The sequence below is a fragment of the Cibotium barometz genome, chromosome 3 (genome assembly GCF_041138505.1).
Source record: "Cibotium barometz isolate CiBa-2024 chromosome 3, ASM4113850v1, whole genome shotgun sequence".
Classification (NCBI taxonomy): Eukaryota; Viridiplantae; Streptophyta; class Polypodiopsida; order Cyatheales; family Cibotiaceae; genus Cibotium; species Cibotium barometz.
In genome coordinates, this window is record NC_141048.1 from 21,626,819 (window position 1) to 21,650,130 (window position 23,312).

At 46.3% G+C, this 23,312-nt stretch overlaps 1 pseudogene across 1 annotated transcript in view; it reads right to left on the reverse strand.

Annotated features, from left to right (window-relative positions):
* LOC147639833 (uncharacterized) overlaps window positions 1–23,312 on the reverse strand; it is a 50,769-nt pseudogene that overhangs the window by 13,363 nt on the left and 14,094 nt on the right. The gene's annotated exons all lie outside the window — the stretch shown is intronic.

The following is a 23,312-nucleotide window of genomic DNA, read 5'->3' on the forward strand; positions in this document are numbered from 1 at the left end:
TGCATGCTTGATTGTTTGCTTGCATGAATAGATTTGAGTGTAGGCTTCTCCCTTGCTTGTAAGCATGCAAGGGCGAAGAAGCTCAAGAAAAGGAGCACTCAAACCTGATCATGCGAGCAAACCATCACGCTTTGCAAGAATCCAACAAAACACAAGCAAACAAGAGAGTAGAAAAGCGGGAGAGATCACAAGTATTCTATTGCAAGGGACTGAACGTGTATTGCTTAATGTCGAAATTGAGTTATATATAAACAAAACTTAAAAAAGGTCCATAGCCACTATATATATATATATATATATATATATATATATATATATATATATATATATATATATATATATATGTATGTATGTATGTATGTATGTATGTATGTATGTATGTATGTATGTGTGTGTGAAATTGATTGTCAATGCACAAAGAATAGATTAAGCCCTGCTTATCTCAACCCAAGTTGCAAGTAAACTTCCCAATTCAAATGCAAACGCTGGCTGCCAGACCGTCCTCCTGCTCTTCCAATCACCTTATTGGCCTGCTTGAAGATCTCTCAAGATGCAAATTAATTGATGATCTCAATGGAGGATTGAGGTTGCCTTTTGCAAGCCATAAAAATATGTCATAAAAATCACTTAGCATGTTTATACCAGGCTATAAATGTGCCCAACCCTTGGCCACACTGGTCTGCACATGCTTAGGCTGTCCAAAACTTCCCTGTGGGTTGCCCACGGTTGACCACACAAGACTTGGCTGTATGTAGTCCATGATGTTGCCCACACAAGCCTTGGCTGCTGCCTCCCTTGTACTTGCAGGTGGGTGACATTCTCCCCCACTAAAAGTACAGCTGTCCTCAGCTATACAGTGGACAAAAAAGAATACACACAAAATTCCAGTGCAACCTCCACCAAGGAACTGATTGGCCAAAAAGCTGGAAGACCACCTTGCGTCCACCTTGAAGTCTAGCATCGGTCCTGGCCTTGTCAGTACCAACAACACCCACAAACAAAACTCCAAGCAATGCCGCTGAGCAATCTTCTTTAGAAGATGTCCTTTTGTTGCTCCTCAAAAACACTACAGCACTTTTATTTACTGCTCTGGATCACCAAAACTAGCTGTCCTTGGCCTCGGCTGCTCAGACCAACGCTTCCCAACTCCAACCTGGGCCCTGCGACTCAGTTCACCCTATGGACACCTTCATGAGGAACATACTCAAGAAAATGAACTTTGCGATACAAAAGGAAATACAGCTGCTAGAGTCTTATTTCTGGGTCGGGGTCATGGAAAGCCAGATCCACTGTCAAGACTTCTCAAGGTGAAGACACAACCACCCATATGTCACCACCTGCAAACATGACAAAACAAGGCAACAAATAAAAGGAGAAGCCAGTATAGATTCATAACAAAAAACCCACTTCCCTCTTCTTACTTACTACACAATGGCTTTGTGGCCATAGCTCCTTTCTGTGTCCTATGATTAATTTATCATCAAGGCCAGAGACCTTACCAATGCTGGATCAAAATTTGATCCTTGGTCAAGGGTACGAATAAAAGTGTTGACACAAGCTAACGCCACACTTAAATGTGTGTAGACAAAAGCCAAGGCAAGGAAACCTCACTTTATTGAGACGACATTGAAATCATAACTTGCCGGCTATCATACAATTTGGTTTATTCCTGTACTTGCAAAACCATGTCGAAAAAATAAAGGTCGGAATTTTCTTGTACTATCCTCCTGGACCAAATTTAGAAGGTGACTTTGTGAGCTGATGCAATACTCATGTAACCTCCACAAAAAAAAATTCCATGACCCATGTACCTTTCCAACGCTCATTACTTGGAAGTTGGAAATCCTTGGAATCAAAGCTAAAACCATCTGGTTTGAACCTTCAACCTTGAAGGCTGCAAATACAATTACATATCTGTAGAGCTGTTAAAAAATGAACCAGGCCAGAAGGAGCCAAGGGGTAGACATAGCTACTGAACATGGGTATTGAGTTTATTACTGTAAGAGTTCAAATCTTTACTGTACGACTCCATATCACAATCGGGAATCATCTTACGTGTAAGTAGGTAAGGGAAATGTGATCATGGCAAGTCGGGGGATGGGCTTAGAGGCAACAATCTCCTCCTCCATAATTCAAAGTGATATTCATGCTAGTGAATATTGATTAGCAAGCTTCTAAAAGATATTTTGAAGTTTATGTCACCTCAAATCATGTCCATACCAAGTCACATCCATCTTCTATGTCTCCTGTCCTCCTTGAGAGGAAGAAGCCAATAGCTTATATATGTGTGAGCTCTATATCAGTTTCGTCTTCCCAACTTGTGTTGGTGTAAACATGAACCATTTTGGATGCTGTCCCTTAAGCCATCTCAGTCCCTCACAAGGCGGGGGAGGAGTTCATGCAAAAACCGACCCTGATTTCAGAAGCTGCTGTTGTTACTGGACAATTGAAGTTTAATAAACTTCTTAGTACCCCTGTCGCTGTCCGATCAAGACTCGCCCAACACATGTTTGTATTCATTGGAGACTGGCTGCAGGTTAGTCCAGAGTGGCCAGAGCCTTTTACAAGACTCTCCTCATTACAAACTGGCAGTATGCCCTTCTCTCAACCTAGTACCCTTGCTTAAAATCAAAAAACCTCTGTTACCATCCCATGTCCCGGCCTCTTTTGTCCCTCTTCTCTTATCCAGGTACTACCCATTGTAAAAGGTTGTTAGGATGCAAGACCGCCGGCTCGATTTGGTGAGTCCAGTCAACATCCACTAGCAGTGAATTATGGGACCTGTTCACCCGCCAACACCTAGCACACCTGGTGGACACTGTGGTAGCAGTCGAACCCTTCTTTTGGTTCTTGAAGACTTCGGAGAAAAATTTTCTAGAACTGGTGCACATCTGGAATTAATCAAGTCCAGTCCCATCGTTCTCACTTGAGTAAGCTGGTACATTAACGCTGCCAGATGCAAATTCTATCTTTGTTCTTGTATTGTACCTTGGCTCATATTCTCTTCTTCGTCTGCTGACTGGGATGTGTCCAAGACCGGTCTTCTCATCTGGTGTTCTGGGCGCCAGTACGGGCACACCAGCATCGTGTGTGGACCCGAAAACGAGTATCATGACTATTTACTCCAGTTAAGGGCGGGAAGATTTCTCGAGGGGCATTGACAACGAAGGGAGCTCTTCTCCGATTACTTGTTTGGTATCTGTATTCATTTTTGGTGCAGTTATGGCAAGTCTGGTTTAACAGCCCATGGAACATTGTATCAATAAAATACTCCAATAATACACTTGGTATTGAGGGGAGGGTCAGCCCGGGATTCCGGCCCCAATGTGGTGTACAGAGCATTATCTATTTTCAGTTTCGTCTATTGTCTTGAGCTGTCGTAAGAATCACAGGTGTTTAAGTGTTGCCAAACCTCGATACGGAGCCCAATACGAACCTTCACCTTGCGTGATGTAATTACACGGTTTCTGTCTGTCCTCGTCCAGGCTGCCTATGATCTTGTACTTTGGCTCTTCCAATGGCCTGAACGGCTGGATGAGATCCTCCTCCACCGGATTGATTCCAATCTCTTCTGTATAGGGAGCCTGAATACCTCTGCTACATAAGCTGGCAAAAACTTCACTTTCTTACCAAATGGCAGTTTTATAATGTTTGATTTCTGTAACTTGGCCAGCTGCCTTTCTGCACACAAATTAAGCAACAATTCCTCCCACGGCAGCTCCACAAACTCTTTGAGGCCTACCCCCCCATTCTGCGTGCTTTCTTGCTTCTTTGGAGACAACAAACCTCAAGTTTTCAAATTCCACCATCTTGCTAAAAAGGTTGATTTGGTTGGTTGATGATAGAGATCAGGGGACACAAAAAGCACAATTGTAGAGATTAGCGGTGCTCAATAGGCTCAAAGTCACAGTGTAAGGCACATGGCAATTTTCCCAGCTCAAGAAGGGGATGCAGTCACTAATGGGACCATTGGCTCTAGGTGCACTTTTTGATGACTTAGCCATGCACCGCAAACATCCTCATGATTGAGCACAATCTTCAGCTTTTGGAGGATTTCTATGCAAAAATAGATATTATGAGGGGGTAGGGGTGCACATTTACCCTTTTCCCTATGCATACTATTTATGGTTATTTCCTTTGGCATTATTGGCATCGCCAACCCCACAACTGGCTCTTCCTTTTCCATGATTACATCTATCATAAGATAGCACATCATTCAAGATCTGGACTACCTCTTGGTCTGGATCTTTATCTTCCGGATCCGGTTTCCCGAGACGCTTTTTTGGAACAAGTCCATGGTACGGCTTTAGCCTATAGCCATTGACTGACTTTGACAGTCTTTTGCCATCTAGACTTTCTAATTCGAATGTTCTTGTACCCAGCTTCCTCGAGATTTTGTATGGCCCTGCCCATCTCATTCTCCTTCCTCAAAGATTTTAAAAATAGAGTTCCTATCCACTTGAAGCTTCCTTCTCTTTTGAACTACTTCTCTTATCCGGAATGCAAGACCGTCGGCTCATGGTGCGTCAGTTATTTGGTGCATCTGGTCAGCATCCGTTTTGGCAGCCGTGAACTGTGGGACCTGTTCACCCGCCAACAACCCCATATACAGAGGTACTAACACGTTACACATCCAGCCACATTAAGGTGCAAGATATCTACTTCTCAAACCCCTTGTCTGCACTGAAATAATGCTTGTCATTGACAAAGATGGAATGATGGCATACATGATATTATGCCCATCAGACGACAAATAAACTTGAATGCTATTTGCACGCATGTATGCCCGTTTAAAAGTCATTGCCATGTACCACTCCAAAGTATTGCTCTGCTAAATGACGTATCCCCTCGTAGTAATTGGCAAACAACCCCTAACTGAACAAGAGAACTAGAATAGCCAAAGAGATGCCATGGCTTACACCATAGACATTTTGTGCGTTCTAAACTTTAACCACTCCGTTTAGTGCGTTTTTCCAGCCCCATTCTCTACTGAATGTTCTTCAATTTGGAGCCCCATTCTCTACTTTAACCACTCCGTTTAGTGCGTTTTTCCAGCCCCATTCTCTACTGAATGTTTGAGGCGCCTCCTTAAAAAGGGGAGGGTGGTGGAGTTGACGGTAGTATGCGATTGCTTCTCCATGGATAGAAGGTCGCCAGAGAACACAAGCGAACACTGGTCGTTGGCACACAGCAAACGAGGCACCGCTGTAGGCAAGACAAGGCCATGTCCTTGGTGTTGGCGCGGGCGAGAAGAGAGAGGTAGCATGGTGAAAAGCAAGGCGTTGGTTGGGGGTGCACAACAGTAACCAGTCGCAAGGGCTAAGAGAAGGCATCGCGGGTGGGGGTTGTAACACGCGGAAGCTCTGGGTAGTCTTCTTTCAGCCCTAAACACTCTTGAAGACCTTCTGATGCAAAAACGCACCCTGATGCAAAAACGCAGGTAGAGAGAGAGTAGAGAGAGAGAGTGAGAAGTGCTGGAATTTCAGTATATACTATGTACAAAAAAGGTACAGATCTTTGCAGCCATGGGCTGCCTTCATAAAAAGGTTCCTAACCCTAAATTCTGTCCCCTCTATGGGACCCCTAGTGACTCACACCCCTAGTGGGTGGAATGATTAAAACAAGGAGCAAGGAGCCCTTTTTATATGGGGCTTTTGACATTTTATGCTGGCCGACTGCTGGTCGGCCAGTTCCATGTCCAAATAATCCCCTTTTTGCCCTGTCCGACTGCTGCTGGTCCTTGTCTTTGATGCGCATGCTGCCCACCATTCCTGCTGACGTCAGCCGACAGCCAACATCCCTCCTTTCCTTGCAGCCGACAGCTCTAGTCTGGGTTCATGTGCTTCAGCCGACTGCTTCCCTCCATGACCCCACTTGTCCTGCTCCATGCTCACCTCAGATGCCACACCTGAAGCTCCTATTTTCTGGCTCTACTGGTTCATAGTCTTTTTCTGCTTGCCTCTTCTGGATCTAGCCCTGGAAATGTCCATGGCATCTGTGATGCACATGACATCCCCCTCTGCTAAACTTGATGACGGGAATCCAACCTGCTCTTGGATGACTGTCATCATCCCAATCCTGTTCCGAAGTCCCTCTGTCATCATCCATCCCTGGCAAACCATTTTCTCTGAAAATCCGATCTGTTCTCCAAACCACTCTGTCTCTGATGAAGATCTATGCATCTGGTCTTCCTCTAGTCCACAATCCATTCCTGCCCTAGCTCTGAACACCGTCTTGGTCTTCGTTCCTGGAACTGAGTCTGGCACTCTCACATCACCCTTGGAGGATCAACCTCCCTTGGGACCGTTCCCTTAGAACCCATCTGGCTCACGGAACTGCCATCCCTATCTGGCACTGTGGAACACCACCAACACACCTCCTGGGAGTTCTTCCCGATCTGTGTTCCCGCCTTGGGCTTCGAATCCGTGTACTTTCCTGTACCTTGGACCTGTACACCATCATCTGGGACTGAATCAGTGTTTAGCTTTGCTGAGCCTGATGCTCTGATACCAATGTAACACGCGGAAGCTCTGGGTAGTCTTCTTTCAGCCCTAAACACTCTTGAAGACCTTCTGATGCAAAAACGCACCCTGATGCAAAAACGCAGGTAGAGAGAGAGTAGAGAGAGAGAGTGAGAAGTGCTGGAATTTCAGTATATACTATGTACAAAAAAGGTACAAATCTTTGCAGCCATGGGCTGCCTTCATAAAAAGGTTCCTAACCCTAAATTCTGTCCCCTCTATGGGACCCCTAGTGACTCACACCCCTAGTGGGTGGAATGATTAAAACAAGGAGCAAGGAGCCCTTTTTATATGGGGCTTTTGACATTTTATGCTGGCCGACTGCTGGTCGGCCAGTTCCATGTCCAAATAATCCCCTTTTTGCCCTGTCCGACTGCTGCTGGTCCTTGTCTTTGATGCGCATGCTGCCCACCATTCCTGCTGACGTCAGCCGACAGCCAACATCCCTCCTTTCCTTGCAGCCGACAGCTCTAGTCTGGGTTCATGTGCTTCAGCCGACTGCTTCCCTCCATGACCCCACTTGTCCTGCTCCATGCTCACCTCAGATGCCACACCTGAAGCTCCTATTTTCTGGCTCTACTGGTTCATAGTCTTTTTCTGCTTGCCTCTTCTGGATCTAGCCCTGGAAATGTCCATGGCATCTGTGATGCACATGACATCCCCCTCTGCTAAACTTGATGACGGGAATCCAACCTGCTCTTGGATGACTGTCATCATCCCAATCCTGTTCCGAAGTCCCTCTGTCATCATCCATCCCTGGCAAACCATTTTCTCTGAAAATCCGATCTGTTCTCCAAACCACTCTGTCTCTGATGAAGATCTATGCATCTGGTCTTCCTCTAGTCCACAATCCATTCCTGCCCTAGCTCTGAACACCGTCTTGGTCTTCGTTCCTGGAACTGAGTCTGGCACTCTCACATCACCCTTGGAGGATCAACCTCCCTTGGGACCGTTCCCTTAGAACCCATCTGGCTCACGGAACTGCCATCCCTATCTGGCACTGTGGAACACCACCAACACACCTCCTGGGAGTTCTTCCCGATCTGTGTTCCCGCCTTGGGCTTCGAATCCGTGTACTTTCCTGTACCTTGGACCTGTACACCATCATCTGGGACTGAATCAATGTTTAGCTTTGCTGAGCCTGATGCTCTGATACCAATGCAACACGCGGAAGCTCTGGGTAGTCTTCTTTCAGCCCTAAACACTCTTGAAGACCTTCTGATGCAAAAACGCACCCTGATGCAAAAACGCAGGTAGAGAGAGAGTAGAGAGAGAGAGTGAGAAGTGCTGGAATTTCAGTATATACTATGTACAAAAAAGGTACAGATCTTTGCAGCCATGGGCTGCCTTCATAAAAAGGTTCCTAACCCTAAATTCTGTCCCCTCTATGGGACCCCTAGTGACTCACACCCCTAGTGGGTGGAATGATTAAAACAAGGAGCAAGGAGCCCTTTTTATATGGGGCTTTTGACATTTTATGCTGGCCGACTGCTGGCCGGCCAGTTCCATGTCCAAATAATCCCCTTTTTGCCCTGTCCGACTGCTGCTGGTCCTTGTCTTTGATGCGCATGCTGCCCACCATTCCTGCTGACGTCAGCCGACAGCCAACATCCCTCCTTTCCTTGCAGCCGACAGCTCTAGTCTGGGTTCATGTGCTTCAGCCGACTGCTTCCCTCCATGACCCCACTTGTCCTGCTCCATGCTCACCTCAGATGCCACACCTGAAGCTCCTATTTTCTGGCTCTACTGGTTCATAGTCTTTTTCTGCTTGCCTCTTCTGGATCTAGCCCTGGAAATGTCCATGGCATCTGTGATGCACATGACAGGGGTGCACGGCAGCAGCCAGTCGCCAAAAAGCAAGTCAAAGCAGGCGTACCACAGGTTTGGGAAGGCAGTGCAAGGGATGGGCACACAGCAGCGAACCAGCCGGGTGCTGAGCAGGCCACATGCTGGTGGCGGCTGTGTGTGTGGCAGCAGCCAGGCGAACGGCTTTCTGCAGCATGGAGCAGGCCACATCACTGGGGCATCTCCCAGGCCAGACCGGACAGGCTTAGACCAGCAGGATGGGAGCGGGCCTATGGACAAGCTCACCGGGTACCCTTCGCCCCCTCGCATGCAGCACCTTTTTGTTACGGGACATAAAACCGCCTCTGAGGACACTACCGCTTTCTGTGCCTCGACTGAAGGCACCCACACCAGCCATGAGATCGCTATCAATCCCTCCAAAGTCAAGGTCTCTATTGAGCATGGCTTATGTGAAGTGAAAGCTGTGAGGCTCTCCTAACGAAGAGAGCAAGGGTGTTACGAAAAGTGCCTTGGCTAGCAAGTGGAAGGACTTGGATCATGGGACACATCTAAGGTAAAGTTACAAGAGACGAAGGGCGCCATGAGAGGTGCCGGCTAGCAAGTCTTGAGCCTTGAGTGTGTACGAGGTCCTCGAACACTTAGCTTGAAGGCTTTTTGAAGACAAAGATCAAGGGTTAAGGCTTTGCGAATGGCTCTTGATGAAGAAGACATGGGGTAAGGCTTGCTAAGCGCTTGTGTGGAAGACCTAGGTGAAACTATAAGGGATCCTGTTGGTGGAGGATTCTACAAGTTGTACTTTGTACTCAAATTTGATCAAGTAAAGAAATACCGCAAGGGGCGCCACTGCGATTTGGGGCCAATCGGTGTCTGTGTAATTTTTGCAAGAGCACTCTAGCTCCCCCTGTTTGCTTTCCTTTTCCAGGTTCTCAAAGGTGTTGAAGTGTTTTGTGTGCGAGTGTTTGTTTCACCGCCAGTCAAATTTATGAAGGCCGGTTTCACCCCGCTAGAGAACAACCTGCACAGTTGTTAGTAAACCATGTGATACAGACCCAATCTTCTAGGATGAACCAGTCCACATCCCAGGTCCAGAGTGTCATGACCCTATGAAAATGGAACAGCACAAGTGTGGGCATGGTGGTTGCTGAGCAAAAATATTAAATGATTCACATTTGGGGTGCCCGGACAGAGATAATGATGTGTGGACATCTCCAGGTGTGAAGGGGGGAACTAGAACATTAATATTTTAATGTTTTATCTATAAGTTGCCCCTAGGCCTTAGTGGCCCCTAGGGAAATTTAATGTTTATTAAAGTTGGGACCCTAGGACATTTTTGGAGAGAGAGGCCACTCCACTTTTGGAGTTGCATGCCTCTCTCACCTCTCTCTCTCTCTCTTGCTTTTGGAGAGTCGTGTAAGCTCAAGCGTGGAGAAGGAGAAAAGAAGCTGGTCGTCTGCTGGCTGTGGTTTTTGCTGCTGTTTTTTGTGCACACTTGTCCGTACAATCCACGTGTGCAGGCCGTACAGAGTTGTACGACAACAAGTACAGCAGTACGGCTGCTGCAGGTTCATCTACTGGTACAGGCGACGCTGACAGAGGCTGAGAGCTGACCAGGCCGTACAGACGTACAGTCCACGTGGCCAGTACAGGCCGTACAGGGCAGGCGACGGCTGTGGTTGCAGGCGGCGCCGGCGATCAGAGAACAGGTGGAGCAGGCAGTTGCAGATCCAGGCGATTACTGGCTGGTTCTGACCTGTACGGATTAGGGGCTGCAGGTGGATACTGTACGGAACAGTACAGTCGTTGTTAGCTGGGCAGGCGGGTACTGTGCAGGACAGTACAGTAGCAGTTTTCTGACACGGACAGGTTCAGTTGCTGCAAATTCTTCTAATGCAAGCAATAGATGAACATACAGATTGTACGGACAGCTGCAAGTGGTGTCCTATCAGAGTATATTTGGAGTATTGGTGTTACCGGACCTCCGAAAGGCTTTTGTTGTCCAGTGTGATGCATGTGGAAGTAGCAATGGGGCAGTTCTCATGCAAGAAGGACATGTGATAGCCTATGAGAGTAGAATATTGCAAGATGCCGAGAAGCATTTACAGGTTTATGAGAAAGAGATGTTGGCTGTAATTCATGCTCTTTCTACCTCGAAACACTATTTGCTTGGGGCTGATTTCACTGTGCACACAGATCATCAGACCTTGCGTTATTTCCTCACGCAAACTAAGCTTTCAAAGAAGCATATGCGTTGGGCAAACTTTTTGTCTATGTTTCACTTCCAGATTGTGCATGTGGAAGGCAAAAAGAATGTAGTGGCAGATGCTTTGTCACGCAAGCCACAGGTCTCAGCAGTTTCACTTGCTTATCATCATGAGCTTGATGAAATGAAAGAGCAGTATGCCCATGATGAGGACTTTGAAAGGTTGTATGATCAGATGTCTGAGGGTCAGCGGCATGAACATTATACTCTTAGAGATAGGTTTTTATTGATGCATGGCAGACTGTGTGTTACCAGGCCATTGCGCCTCAAGGTTATAATTGAAAGTCATGCTCCACCGTATGCAGGTCATAGAGGTATTGACGCCACGCTAAAAGCAGTGGAGACTTTCTTTTATTGGCCAACCTTGAGAAGAGATGTTGCTGCCTTTGTTAGGCAATGCATCGTATGTCAGAAGGTAAAGTTTGACAGTCAAAAGACACCAGGGTTACTACAGCCTTTACCTATTCCAGATAGACCTTGGGAGAGCATTGCCATGGATTTTATATTTGATCTTCCACGGACACAAACGGGCAATGATGGCATTTGGACTATCATATGCAGGTTCAGTAAGCAGGCCCATTTCATTCCCGTGCGAAAGACGATCAAAGTGGATCATATGGTGAAGTTGTTCATGGCGAACATCTTCGAGTATCATGGCTTGCCTACGTCTATCATTAGTGACCGTGATCCACGGATGACGAGTTTGTTCTGGAGAGGGTTGTTTGACAACATGGGTACAACTCTCAAGTTTTCATCATCATTTCATCCACAAACAGATGGTCAGTCGGAAGAGGCTAACTCTACAGTGCTAGATCTTCTCAAGTGTTATGTGTCAGAGCACAAGCAACAATGGGAAAAGTATCTTCCTTTAGTGGAGTTTGCATATAACAACACTGTTCATACCTCGACAGGCAAGGCGCCTTTTGAGATTGTGGAAGGAGGGAAGAAGGTACCACCCATTTTGCACACAAAGGATAAGATATTTGAGGCTGATCAGTATGTGGAAAACATGGATGAAGCTTATCGGAGAGTTAAGTTGGCACTCCAGAAAACTCAGCAAAAGCAAAAGAAAGCCCCAGACCGTCACAGACGTGCTTTAGAGTTTGCATTGGGTGATTGGGTTCTTTTGCGCTTTGAAAAGGCTAGACTCCAGAAGATGAAGGGTAAAGAGCGCTTATTCCCTAAGTTGAGCATGCGTTATTATGGGCCTTTTCAGGTATTGGAAAAGATTGGTGAGGTAGCCTATCGTTTGAAGCTACCAGATCACTGGAGGATTCACAATGCTTTTCACGTGAGTCTCCTTAGACCTTTCCGTGGGGATGTGCCCGAGGATGTATCAGATGAGGCTCAGCCGGAAGTTGAGGAACTTGATGAGGTTCTGATTCCAGAGCAGATACTGGCACATAAGGAAAGAAAGGTACGAGGTAAAGTTTCCCGTCGCTATCTTGTGAAGTTAAGAACTATTCACCGATGGATGCGAACAGATTCATCTCAGGTTTTGCAGCTTTATCTCGATGTCTTTGAGTTAGAGCCGACTCTTGTTGTGGCTCATTCAGGTTCAGCAGAGCATGGGTCTGGAGCATTGCCTTATGCTCAAGAGGGGGGTAGCACCTCCACTCCCTTGATACAGACAAGCTCAGATGACATCTAGAGGTCGCTTGGTGCAGTTTTTGTCTCACCCGAAGGTACTAATGGCTGACAGTACATCTGTTTATGGGACTTCTATGATATATGTGTACTAGTCACATTGGATGTTGTGGTTGTGTATGGTTCACAGTGGTATACAACTTGGACTACTACTACGCCATTGGTTTGCAGTGAATGATGTTACATGCGCATGGCTTAGAGAGATTGGGACGCTGATCTTGCCATATTGTATATTTCACTCTGAATATTTTGTTGTATCACCAGAATGCAATCGAGGACGCTTGCCATTTTTCAAGAGGGGGGTATGTCATGACCCTGTGAAAATGGAACAGCACAAGTGTGGGCATGGTGGTTGCTGAGCAAAAATATTAAATGATTCACATTTGGGGTGCCCGGACAGAGATAATGATGTGTGGACATCTCCAGGTGTGAAGGGGGGAACTAGAACATTAATATTTTAATGTTTTATCTATAAGTTGCCCCTAGGCCTTAGTGGCCCCTAGGGAACTTTAATGTTTATTAAAGTTGGGGCCCTAGGACATTTTTGGAGAGAGAGGCCACTCCACTTTTGGAGTTGCATGCCTCTCTCACCTCTCTCTCTCTCTCGCTTTTGGAGAGTCGTGTAACAAGCGTGGAGAAGGAGAAAAGAAGCTGGTCGACTGCTGGCTGTGGTGTTTGCTGCTGTTTTCTGTGCAAACCTGCCCCGTACAGTCCACGTGTGCAGGCCGTACAGAGTTGTACGACAGCAAGTACAGCAGTACGACTGCTGCTGCAGGTTCATCTATTGGTACAGGCGGCGCTGACAGATGTTGGGGTAAAGGCATAATGCCCACCCTTATAGTGTGTACAAGCCCATAAGTTATAGTACATAGTACACTTAGTACTTTTAATGTACTAAGTGCACTATGTGTACTAGTGCAATATACATGTGTGATAGGGGAGTCACACACTCACACTTGGTGAGTTGACTTATCCCCACAACTCTCTCTCTCTCTCTCTCTCTCCCTTGTTTCTCTGTGTATGTCTCCCACATGAACTCTAACCCTATTCTAACTCTCCCATTCAACTGGTATCAGAGCTCGCGGTTGCCGACGGGGTAGAGGCCTTCTTCATGAGTGTTGTGGGCTGATTTTCAGCCGTGATTTGAGGAGGATATTCAGCGGAGCTTTGCTCCTCCATTGCACTTGGTTTTGTGCTTCATTGGAGTGCACACAACAGAGATTTCAACAGGTTTTGGTGCGGTGAGCGTGGAGGAGGCCTGCGCGAAGTGGTGAAGTGGCGTTGAGGCGTTGGTCCAAAAAGTGCAGCAACGCGTGTAGCGAAAACACACGTAGCGTAAGGCTATTAAGCGCACAGCAATCGGGCGGCCGTTACAGGCGGTCAGGCGCTCCGGCCAAAGCCTGGACGTGATCGCCTTCGGGCGCCGTGCTGCAGGTTCGCAGCATTTGAATTCAATTCAATCTGGGATGCGAACTGCTTTCTCAGCAGGCCGTGTATTTTTGCGGGATTAGCGAAGGGATCTCTGTCTCTCTCATGGCTTGTTCGACGCCATCGCTGCTGCTCTTGCTCTTCGTTGCTCTCGCAGCGTTCTACTTCAGCCCCTGCGTCTCCATTTATGAGGATCAGGTCGAGGTCTGGGACTGAGCAATTTGGCAGCGCAGAGGGCCGCCCAGCCGTCCGAACCTGCAGCATTTGAATTCAATTCAATCGGGATGCGAACTGCTTTCTCAGCAGGCCGTGTATTTTTGCGGGATTAGCAAAGGGATCTCTGTCTCTCTCATGGCTTGTTCGACGCCATCGCTGCTGCTCTTGCTCTTCGTTGCTCTCGCAGCGTTTTGCTTCAGTCCCTGCGTCTCCATTTATGAGGATCAGGTCAGGGTCTGGGACTGAGCAATTTGGCAGCGCAGAGGGCTGCCTAGCCGTCCGTACCTGCACAGCAGCAGCAGGCACATCAGCAAGAAGTGCCCCCCCCCCCCCCCCCCTTTCTGCATCAGCATCAACCCTTTTCTGCAACAGCAAAAATCATCAACCCCTTTTCCTGCAACAAAAAGAAAAATCAGAAATTACCAGGTATTTGCCTCAATTTTTTTTGGGGTTTGCAATTGAGCAGGTACAATCATTAATTGAGCAGGTATAGGTGCCGAATTGCTCAATTTTTGAGCGAAATTGGCAAAATTGGGTGGCATTGGTCACAATCAGGATCAATTTGCAGGAAATTGGATGTCAAAATTTGGGGCTTTTGATGTAATTGTGCAATTAAGCATTCATACATGCTGTATGATGTGAGAAATCGCACATTCGGGCAAAATTGCAGCAAATTGCAGTGCAAATCAAGGGGCTTTTGTGCCGATTGGATTGATTTGCATGAAGGCAATCGCATTTGATGCTTTGGGCAATGTGTTGATGCCTGACAAGCACTCAATGTGCCTGTAAATCAAGGGGCTTTCATGTATTGGATGTATATGTGGCCAGGGGGAAGCATCGCGAAGACTCTGGATGCCTTCATGTGTGTCAATGTACCATGTATGATCAGAAATTGATCTTAAATCAAGGGGCTTTTCAAGATTTTATGCTTGTTAAGCTTGGCAAAGCAGCAGGCAAGACTTTTATGCCTTGAATCCTCAGAAATCAGCTTGCAGTCAAGGGGCTTTTGCCCAATTTCTGTTCGGAACTGTTGTATGCAGTGTTCGGGACTGTAAAAGTCTGATCTTCACTCATTTGGACAGCCAGGAGAGCATTTATTGCTACTGTACCTGCTGGTACAGATTTGGCACAGCTTTGTGCAAGTTTTGGCATGGCTGTACACTGATTTGAGTGAGGAAAAGGTTCAATTTCAGTTGCTGTACTTGCCGGTACAAGTTTGGTACATCATTGATGAGCACTTAGTACTGTTGTACAGTACTTTGGAAGGGAAACAGAGCACATTTAAGGTGCTGTCCTAAATCTGTAGCAACCAGATTTTGGTGATTTCATCACATAAAGTGGGAGTAGAGTTGCATTTGTGCTTCCGCATCGGGAGATAAAGCTTGGGAGAACAACTGTGAGCACTTTGTGTGCTATTGGTGCAGTGTTTGCACATTTTGCAGGGAGTCAGGCATTGACAGGTTGCATATTGCTATGGCAACCACAGGTGAGAGCTCTTCATTGCTTCACATCAAGAAGCTTGAAGGCTCACATAACTATGATATTTGGCAAACCCAGTGCTACAATGTGTTGCTCCAGAAGAAGAAGCACAAGCCTATCAAAGAAAGGGGTGTAAAGCCCGCTTCTCTTACTGCTGAAGAGTGGGAAGATATGGATGAGCTGGCAAGATCTACTATCATGTTGTCTGTGTCAGACTCTTAACTTTTCAGCATTCGTGAAGAGAAGACAGCTCGGGGAATGTGGCAGAGATTGCAGGACTTGTATGCCCAGCAAAGTGCCTCAAGCAAAGTGTATTGGTTGAAGAAACTCATAGGTCTTCAGATGAAGGAAGGGGCGTCTATGACAGCCCATCTAAATGAGTTTAATGGTATTGTCAGCCAAGTTATAAATCAAAAGTTGGCAATGGACGATGAGTTCAAAGCCACTTTTCTGTTATGCACTTTGCCAGAGAGTTGGGACACATTCAGGACAGCCACTAGCAATTCGAATGCTATGCTGTCATATGCAGATGTTGAGGGTGCTCTTCTTCAAGAAGAGATGAACAGGAAAAACAACTTTGTTGGAAAGTCCAATGCAATGAATGCACGTGGGAGATCCCAGCAAAGGGGTAAAAGCCAAGAACGGGGAAGGAGCAAGTCTCGCTCCAAAAAGGACTTGGAATGCCATTATTGTGGCAAGAAGAGACACATCAAAAAGCAATGCTACAAATGGAAAAATGATCAAAAGGAAAAGAGAAAAGGCAAAGACAAAGACAAAGATGAAGCCAAAGATGTAAAGCCAAAGGGCAAAAGTGGAGTCAAGATTGAAGAAATCAATGTGTCACATGCAGGTGACAGTGAGGATGAGGTCCTATTTACGTCTTCACTTGATGCCCATTCACTTCTTACAGGTGGTCATGGTATGCACTCATGGATCATTGATTCAGGTGCCTCCTCACAGGTTGCAGAGACTTGTTTGTCAGGTATACTACTGGCAATGAAGGAGTAGTTTATTTGGGTGATAACCATGCATGCAAGATTCTTGGCAGAGGTGATGTGAGGCTTGTATTTTCAGATGGCTCACAGCTTATGCTCCATGATGTCAGGCATGTGCCTGAGATCAAGAAGAACCTGCTTTCTACTGGACAGCTTGATGATGCTGATTATGTTACCACATTTGGTCGTGGAAAGTGGAAGATTAGTAAGGGCTCACTGGTTGTTGCCAGAGGCTCTAAGGTGGACACTCTTTACTTCATGCATGCAGGTGTTTGTCACCATGCTAATGTAAATGCAACCGAGCTGCCGGAAATTTCTATGTGGCATAGCCGGTTGGGACACATGAGTGTCAAAGGAATGGAGCAATTGTCTCGTTTGGGTTACTTGCCTTCTCTAAAGTTTTCAAGTTTTCAGTTTTGTGAGCATTGTATATATGGTAGGCAACTCCAGTGCCCCCACAAGAAAGCTCTTGGACAGAAAGATGCTCAGTTAGAGCTTGTGCATACAGATGTACGTGAGATGCCTCAGCTTTCTTTGGGAGGGGCAAAATATTTTGTGTCTTTTATAGATGATGCCACACGCAAGGTGTGGGTCTATCCTCTTCGTTTGAAGAGTGATACATTCTCAGTGTTTGAGAAGTTTGTTGCTCTTGTTGAGAATCAAACTGGCAAAACACTGAAGGCTTTGCGTTCCGACAATGGTGGAGAGTATATGTCCAAACAGTTTCAGGACTTTTGTGATGCTAAAGGCATCAAGAGGGAGCTCTCTACTCCTTATGATCCTCCACAAAACGGGACAGCAGAGAGGATGAACAGGACCATTCAGGAGAAGGTCCGTTCTATGTTGTCACATGCTGCATTACCTCATGGTTTTTGGGCTGAAGCTGTTATGACAGCCGTTCACCTTATAAACAGGTCACCTAACACGAGGCTTGGTGGGAAAGTGCCAGAGGAAGTATGGACAGGGAAGCCTCCGTCATACAAGCACTTGAGAGTGTTTGGTTGCGTTGCGTACGTGCACATACGCAGGGAAATGCGCACCAAACTTGATCCTAAGTCTCACAAATGCATATTCCTAGGATATGGTGACAGAGGTGAAATGGGGTATAGACTTTGGGATCCCGTGAATAGAAAGATTATACGCAGCAATGATGTCATTTTTGATGAAACATGCATGTATAAGGAGCCTGCAAGGCAACAGGAGCCTGGCAGAGTGTATAAGGAGCCTGCAAGGCAACAGGAGCCTAGGCAAAGTCATCTTTGATGATGATGGACATCATGGACAACAACCAAGGGCTGTAAATCAGCCATTACATCAGCAAAACCAGCCCTTAAATGGTGCTGAAAATGGTCCAAATGGACAGCCAGAGATGGCAGAAGATATCCCTATGGATATACCACAGTTAGAGGAGATACCGGGCATGATTTTTCAGCCTTATGGCATGGAACAGGAGCCACCAATAGGTGATATGCAGGCTGGACAGCAACCTGCAAATGATGGTCATTGGGTACGGAGGTCCACAAGACCCTCCAGGGCCCCTGACAGGTTTGTTCCAGGGGTTGACTACTTGATGCTTACTGACTGTGGGGAGCCCTCATGTTATAAGGAGGCTTTACAGAGGGCAGACAAGGCTCTTTGGGAGCGTGCCATGAAGTCAGAGATGGATTCTCTGCACAAAAATGGAACATGGAAGTTGGTGCATTTACCTGCAGGCAAGAAGGTTTTGCCATGCAAGTGGGTTTACAAGCTCAAAGTTGCACCTGATGCAAAGCCAAGATACAAAGCCAGGTTAGTGGCTAAGGGCTTCAAGCAGGAATATGGTGTGGACTTTGGTGAGATCTTCTCTCCAGTGGTCAAAATGACCACACTTAGAGCTGTGTTAGCTTTGGTTGCGCATGATGATCTGGACTTGATTCAGATGGATGTGAAGACTGCTTTTCTTCACGGTGATCTCCATGAGGAGATATATATGCAACAGCCAGAGGGTTATGCAGTGAGTGGAAAGGAGAAGCTTGTATGCAAGCTGAAAAAGAGTCTTTATGGGCTCAAACAGGCACCAAGGGAATGGTATCATAAATTTGATACATTCATGAAATCCCAGAAATTCAGGAGAAGTGACATAGATCACTGCTTGTACACCAAGAAAGCTTTGGATGGCAGTCTATTGATCCTCATCTTGTATGTTGATGATATGTTGATTGCCGGGAAATCTCGTAAGGAGATGGATACCTTGAAGCAGAGGCTGCATCAAACCTTTGATATGAAGGATTTAGGTGATGCAAATCACATTTTGGGTATGCGGATACTTCGGGACAGAAATCAGCATGTGTTGTATTTGTCTCAGAAGGAATACATTGGCAAAGTCTTGCAGAGGTTCAATATGGACGGGGGGAAGAAGACTAGTACTCCTTTGCCTCCATATGTGAAACTCAGTGCTATGGACAGCCCACAGTCGGACAGTGACAGGGCTGATATGGCCAAGATTCCGTATGCTTCAGCTTGTGGCAGAGTCTCATGTATGCCATGGTTGCTACTAGGCCGGACATTGCATTTGCAGTGGGAGTGGTTTCTAGATACATGGCCAACCCTGGCAAGAAGCATTGGGAAGCAGTGAAAGGTGTCATGAGATACCTGAAGGGCACACAGGATATGTGCATATGCTTTGGCAAACAGGATGCATTAGTGCATGGTTACACGGATTCGGATTATGCCGGTCATCCAGATAACCGGAAGTCTACTACCGGTTATGTTTTTACATTCACAGGAGGTGCTGTGTCATGGATATCCAGGATGCAGAAGTGCACAGCCTTATCTACTACAGAGGCCGAGTATATTGCAGCCACAGAGGCTTGCAAGGAGGCATTATGGCTATCTCGGTTAGTGGTTGATTTGGGTTATACAGGGGATGTTCCATTGTTGCATTGTGACAGTCAGAGTGCCAGAACCCTGTCTTTCATGCAAAGACGAAGCATGTGGATGTGAAGTATCACTTCATCAGAGAGGTGATAGAGAACAAGCAAATTCAGCTTGTTAAGATTCATACGGATGACAACCCGGCTGATCTGTTGACAAAGAGTTTGCCTCCGGAGCGGTTTGCTCATTGGCAGACGCTTGATGGGCATTGGATGAGGCCAGTTTCAGCCTTGATATGGCCTTGTATATTATCATGTACATGCTAATTCATTTAAGGGCACTTTGCCTTTAAGTGGGAGGTTGTTGGGGTAAAGGCATAATGCCCACCCTTATAGTGTGTACAAGCCCATAAGTTATAGTACATAGTACACTTAGTACTTTTAATGTACTAAGTGCACTATGTGTACTAGTGCAATATACATGTGTGATAGGGGAGTCACACACTCACACTTGGTGAGTTGACTTATCCCCACAACTCTCTCTCTCTCTCTCTCTCTCCCTTGTTTCTCTGTGTATGTCTCCCACATGAACTCTAACCCTATTCTAACTCTCCCATTCAACAGAGGCTGAGAGCTGACCAGGCCGTACAGACGTACAGTCCACATGGCCAGTACAGGCTGTACAGGGCAGGCGACGGCTGTGGTTGCAGGCGGCGCCGGCGATCAGAGAACAGGCGGAGCAGGCAGTTGCAGATCCAGGCGATTACTGGCTGGTTCTGACCTGTACGGATTAGGGGCTGCAGGTGGATACTGTACGGAACAGTACAGTCGCTGTTAGCTGGGCAGGCGGTACTGTGCAGGACAGTACAGTAGCAGTTTTCTGACATAGACAGGTTCAGTTGCTGCAAATTCTTCTAATGCAAGCAATAGATGAACATACAGATTGTACGGACAGCTGCAGATGGTGTCCTATCAAAGTATATTTGGAGTAACAGTCAAGTGGTTGCAAGAGGAAAAGTACAGACAGTCTCTGGCATGCACAGACTGGTACAATTGGCCTCGCGAGTGCAGAACCACGAGCTGATTTGGTAAGCTCTGAACTTATTCATCTTTCTTTCTTTCCATTGGCTTATGTCTGGTGCAGAGTTGTGCTATCTGGCCCCTTGTGAGAGGAGGGGTATGGCAGATTGAAAAGGGTGGAAACAGAGATTGGACAGTGAATGTATGTTTGTGCTGAGTTGTGGAATCATGTGCATGAGATATGCCAGATGTATGCTCAAGGCTGTCCTGCTGAATGGTCTTGGCTGATCAGAGGGAAGCACAGAGTGTTGCTTTGAGACACAGATCTCTGTGTGTGAATCCTCTGTGCTAAGAGGTATTGTGGGCTGCCAGATTGGACATACAAGTGTATTCTCTTGGTTGGTTTTGTTGTACTCAGCCTTACATATTTTTGAAATTGAATAAAGAAATACCGCAAGGGGCGCCAAGCTTTGGGGCCAACAGGTGTCGGTTTTATTTCAGATTTGGGGCACTCTAGCTCCAATCAAATTTGTTTTCATATCTGGACTACAAGTGGAAGGGTGACTGCTAGTCTACCACACTTTGGTTTCTACCAGAGGCCAGTTTCACAGAGCGACAGAGCTTTTCGAGGAACCAACTTGCACACTGATGTTGCCAAGCAATTCGACGAAGATGAGGTGGAAAAGCTTAGGTTGAACCTCCAATAACACTCAACGTGTGAGTGTGGCAACCCTCATGCCCCCCTGCATGACTACACACCATGAACCCCCCCAATGGAGGAGCAAGATGTCCCCAAGATTTGAACCTAGGACCATAACTTTTTATGACCAAACGTCTCGAAAAAGTGCATCCCCAAGTTGAAATGGAACTCTTCGCAAGGAAAAGCTTGTTTAACTAGGAAAGATTGCACGAAGCTTACCATGAATTCTTTAACTTATTGGGTTGTTGGGCTATACATTGAGTGCAACCTTAAGTACATGTGTTTTTGACGAGAAGGTGAAGAAGCTCAGGTCGAACCTAGGACCATAACTTTTTATGACCAAACGTCTCGAAAACGTGCATCCCCAAGTTGAAATGGAACTCTTCGCAAGGAAATGTTTGTTTGACTAGGAAAGATTGCACGAAGCTTACCATGAATTCTTTAACTATTTGTTCGAGATTCATTACCTTAGATATATAATTAGTGCAAAAGGCATTCGACTTGATCCGGCCAAGGTGGCCGAGATTGTCAATTGGGAAGTACCACAGATTGCTTATGACATCAGATCCTTTGTGAGTATATGCCAGGCATACTCCACCCACATAGACAAGTTTTCTGATCTCTCGGCAGATCTCACCGATCTGCTAAAGGGTGTCAAGCCAAGAAGGCAACGGATTCAAATGACTCCACAAGCGTTGCAGGCATTCAAGAACCTCAAGGTGCCTTTGTCAAAGGCACCTTCTCTAGCACTTGCCTCGTGGGACGAGCCATTCCAAGTGATCACCGATGCGAGTAACATCGCAATTGGAGGTGTATTACAACAGAAAAAGAATTTCTCAGTCTACGATCAGGAACTCCTCGCAGTTATACAGGCCTTGAAACATTGGAAACATTTTCCTTATGGCCGTGACTTTGAGGTTCGCACTGACCATCAGGTATTACGCTGGATTCAGACAATGCCAAGTGCAAAGTGGAGTGACCGACAGCACCGCCAGAGCCAGATATTCCAGCAATTTGGTGGTATGATTGAGTACCTTCCAAGAAAGGCCAATCCAATGGCTGATGTTTTGAGCAGGAAGGAACAAGTGACTTTGATTCAGACCACTAGACTCGACCTTGTTGGTACGGGACTAGACGACATGAAGCACATGTACGCGGATTCCGAGGAATTCGGTACACAGTGGAAACAGGCATTGGATGCCACATGACCATGCCACTTTTTGATACGCGATGGTTGGCTTTTCTACAAAGGCCAACTGTGTGTCATAAGTCGTTCAGGGCAACTCTTCTCCATGACGCCATTACTAGCGGTCATAGGGGCATGAATTCGACTTTGGATAAATTGGAACGGCAATATTATTGGCCAAAGATGAGGCGAGATGTGTTTTCATATGTACAACACTGTGATATTTGTCAAAAGGTGAAAGCTCCTCGTGGAAAGAAGATAGGGTTGTTACAACCCTTGCCGATTCCCGAGGGGCCTTTCCAAGATATTTCGATGGATTTTGTCACGAATCTGCCTCCCAGTCCGGGTAAGCGTAATACTCAGTGCTTAACTATAGTTGATAGATTAAGCAAATTTGTTATGCTTATTCCATGCAAGGCCAATGTGACCGCCGAAGATGTTGCCCAGTTGTTCATTCGGCATTGATACCCGATTGGCGGGATTCCTAGGACCATAGTGTCAGACCGAGATGCCAAGTTTACCAATCATTTTTGGAGGGCATTGTTTGATAACTTTGGTACTAAATTGAATTTTTCCAGTGCATTTCACGCACAGACGGACGGCCAAACAGAAATCTACAACCAATTGGCCTTTGATGTGTTGAAGTGTTATGTCCACGATCAGCAAGGTAAGTGGGAATCATATTTGCCTTTAGTTCAAGCTGTTTTGAATGATTCTTTTTCTTCAGCTATTGGTAGGACTCCATATGAGGCAGCGTTTGGAAGACCATTCCAGTCGCTATTGACCAGGACCTCATCTTCAGTACTTGAAGCGAATAGATTGACGGAGTCTTACCAGGAGATTTTGGAGTCAGTAAAGGACAGGTTGGCTAAAGCGCAAGAGGCCTACACTCGACATGCCAATAAAGACGGAAGGGATATGAAGTTTTCGGAAGGGGATTGGGTGTATCTTCGGATTATGAAGCAAAGGTTGAAACAGGTGGGCAAGCCATGCCCAAAGTTGTCATTCAGGAGCTTCAGACCTTTTCCCATCCAGAGGAAGATTAACGAGGCTTCAATGAAGTTGAAGCTACCTCCGAGTTGGTGTCATGTGCACAATGTGTATCTACCGTGTGCTACACGCACACAAGACTAGCTTCGAGGTTTGGGGAAGCTTGGAGCTAGGCACGCTGATTGGCGAGCTGAGTTAGGGATAGACTAATG